We start from the raw sequence: 3,590 nt of genomic DNA on the forward strand, positions 1-3,590 counted from the left end.
AGAAACTAAGGTTAGACATGTTTATGTTTTCCTGACAGTATTTGTTTTCAGGGTGTTGAAAAAATGTTTTTCAAAGGTTTTGTTTTTCATTGTGATTTTAAGTTATACTTATCCATAATTATTTCTTTTTACAAAGTTTATCATATTTTGTATCATTTTTTAATTGAATGACATTTATTTAGTTATTATTTATATTTTCATTTATTGCACTTTATATTTATTTATCATTTCTATATTTATATTTATTTAAATTCTCTCATTGTTTTTCTTTTTTGTAATAAATATATTAAAGGCCACACGTGTCTTGTGATTTTTAACTTTTTTTTTAACTGGGAAAAAAAAAATACAAACTAAAAAGTGTTTTGATATCGATATCGCAATATCGACCTCAAAAATATCGAATATCGTATCGAATGTTCGCCCTAAGACAGCTGGGAGAGGCTCCAGCAGACCCCCGTGACCCTGAATAGGAATAAGCGGGTATAGAAGATGAATGATGAATGTATCGAATTTAAAAATTACATTATCGCCCATCACTAGTACCGACTGACAAACACACGTCCACGTTTCGCCGCTCGCGTCCCTGAAAGCACCACACGGTTCCGTTTCAACCAACGAGCTACAGGCGAAGGCAGCATACTGTCAACCAACCAACGGCGTTCGCTGGGTCACCTGACCAAGAGTCCGGGTCACGTGACTGATTCCCCATCCTCGCCATTTTGCAGTGTGGGAGAGAGGGAGGCGACTTTTTATGGCTCGCGGATAAAGACGAGAACTTTTTGACGTGGTGAGGACAAAGAGCGCCACCGTGTGTCCGCGTCACTAAGTGAGTTGTTTTATTGTACCTCATTTAAAGACGACCACCAGCTTTTTGGTCACTTATTAACGTCCCCAAAAAAACGTCGTTCAAACGCCCTTTGCACATTGGTGTGTGTTGATGCGAGCACCAGGCGACGCGTGCGTCTCTCCGTGTCAGGATGCTAACTAATTAGCTTTCTGGAGGTCCTGTTGCCTCGGTGTCAACATCCCCCGCATCTCTGCGCTTTATTTACGGGCACTATTTTAACGCCGCCGTTGCAGCTCGAGCATGTCCGCAAACTTCTACTTAAAGTCGTCCGTGTGGCTAGCCGGGATGGCAAGTGTGTACTAGCCGGAAGGGCTGTGTGTACTGGCCGGGAGGGCTGTGTGTAACTCCATTCCTCCCCGGGGGGCTGTGGCGGTGGATGTCATATTTTTAGAAGCTGGACATGGCAGGTGTTAATCTGAGACTGGCCCAGACTTCAGGGAGGTTGCACTGACTGGTAACAGTCTGCACAGCCGAGACCCAGAGAATATCTCCCCTCTGAAGGCTTCTCAGAATGTCACCACCATGTTCCACCTCACCACGAAAGACTGCTCTCACAGCGTACAGCGTTCATGGCAGCTGCCTTTTCTTTTTTCTTTTTTTCCTTTAGCTGTCTAATTATTCAAACAGGCGGTAGCTAACACAACTTCACAATTGATATGAATATCGCATATCTTACCTTATACGATTATTAATGAACTAATGACGTCTGCCTTGCTGTTAGCTTCCGCCCTAAATGCTGCTGTATAACAACAGCCAACGCAAGAAGCAGTAGAATGGGAAGTTCTTGGGCGCGAAAGTGAAAAAAGGGGAATAAATGTGGTGGATCAGCAGGAATGAATGGACAGAAGAGAAACTGCATGAGTTCCTCGATCTCGAGTTTATAAACAGATGCACGTGTGCTCGTGTTGCAAAGCGTGATGGGATAATGTGATCCTTGTAGCGTCAGACTAGTGATCAGTATTCGTTAGTGTTTGAGTGTTTGTTCATGACTCAAAGCCAAAAGTTTTATGTGTTGTAGGTTTTTGGCCTAATTTTTTATTTTTTATTTTTTTATTATTTTTCACTTCAGTTAACTTGTTGAGTGTGCATGAACCATTGTGCATTTGCATTTTTTTGTCATCATCCATTAACTTTAAATGGTCTTGCGCTGCACTCTGTTGTGTTGTGTGTTTCGCATTCCTTTTTTTTTGTTTTGTTTTTGATGCCATGCCAATTTCTTTACCTTGGTTTCAATAACCATCCATCCATCTGCTTTCCATACCCTTGATAAGTGGCCAATTCATCGCGGGGCCACTTGGAGACAAACAACCATTCACATTCACAAACACACCCACGGACAATTTAGAGTTTCCAATTCCCCTCACATGAATGTTTTTGGAGTGTGGGCGGAAGCCGGAGAACCCAGAGAGAACAGGGAGAACATGCAAACTCCACACAGTAAGGTCCCAGGCCTGTAATGGAACTTGCTGTGAGGTGGCAGTGAGAACCACTTCCATTAGATTCAACTTTATTGTCTTTGCACGTTTCAAGTACAGAGCAACAAAATGCAGCCAACCAGAAGTGCTTAGCAGTGAATTAAATACAAATGTACAGTATATACACATTATATAAAATGTATATATACATAGTGCCAATGAATAATTGAACTGTTGCTATGAAGTGCAGGTGTGAAATAATGATAAATGTGAATATGTCAGTGTTTCCCTTAGGATTGTTTTCAGCAGCGGGGTCAGGCGGCGGGGGGGGAGCTGTGGCGGCGTAAACAAAAGAATTCACGGCAGATTTTACTTTTCAAACCCATTTATTTAACCCTTACCATCTTTAAAGGGCAAATATAAAAGTAGAAAATAAATAAAACAAAAAGTCTGATGAGTAATCTTGCTGCCGTAATAAGTCTGCCTTTCCTCCGTTAAGATGTTGCCCAAGTTGTCAAGCTGATGGCACACCCTCACGAGTAATTATTCCCCACTTTGAAACTGAAACTATGATGAATAAAATGCATGTATACTTTAAATACCTGCATTCTGTAGGATGCCAGCAGTTTGGTTTATTATTATTTTTTCTTTTTTAGACACATCGATACTCTGAGACACTGTTGGGACGGACAAAAGAGTTTTGTTTCACTGTTGTCCTCTCTAAGTACACACGAAACTGCCCGGATTGTTGCACGATCTTGCAGTCGTCGCGTGAAGCGGTCGAGCCGCTGCGTCTACACGTACGCTCAGCTGACGCTTCTGGTGTGAATTTAGTGCGGGACGCTGCTGTGAAGGTGGAGACGTGCGGCGGTGGTGTATTTACGACGATAAAAAAATAAATGAACCAAGTAAAAAGAAATTTGACAGAGCGGCAGCTGGGATTTAGAGATGGCGCCGCACCACTGCTGAATGAATGTAGCGGAAACACTGCATGTATTGCCAGAGGAATGTACGGATTGTAACAGGTTGAAAATATGCAGATGGGATTCTAGTAGACAACGCAATGTTCAATTAATGGCATCCAGGAGTCGGCTGGAGCCTCTCCCAGCTGTCATGGAGTGAAGGCAGGGTGACACCCTGGACAAGTGGCCACTTCAACAAACATACACCCATTCTTACACACACACACACACACACCCCTTCGAGCATTCTACAGTTTCCAATCCGCCTTACATTGGTTCTTCAGGTTCTCCAGGTTCCTCCCACAGTCCAAAAAAATGCACTCTTAAAATGTCTGTGTGTGTGTGTGTGTGAATGGTCAGATGTTT

General features: G+C 42.6%; 1 protein-coding gene across 2 annotated transcripts in view; it reads left to right on the forward strand.

The window, feature by feature from the left end:
• Positions 1-683: 683 nt before the first annotated feature.
• Positions 684-3,590, forward strand: part of LOC142889655 (zinc finger protein 507-like) — a 14,253-nt gene continuing 11,346 nt past the window's right edge. Inside the window, exon 1 of one of the 2 annotated variants that reach the window (XM_076028446.1) lies at positions 684-826. The gene's annotated coding sequence lies outside the window, so the exon portion shown is untranslated. The remainder of the gene's footprint in view (positions 827-3,590) is intronic. The other variant, XM_076028447.1, reaches the window with a different exon arrangement.

The sequence above is a fragment of the Nelusetta ayraudi genome, unplaced genomic scaffold (genome assembly GCF_046127955.1).
Source record: "Nelusetta ayraudi isolate G7.1 ecotype Tasmania unplaced genomic scaffold, CSIRO-AGI_Nayr_v1 ptg000023l, whole genome shotgun sequence".
Classification (NCBI taxonomy): domain Eukaryota; kingdom Metazoa; phylum Chordata; class Actinopteri; order Tetraodontiformes; family Monacanthidae; genus Nelusetta; species Nelusetta ayraudi.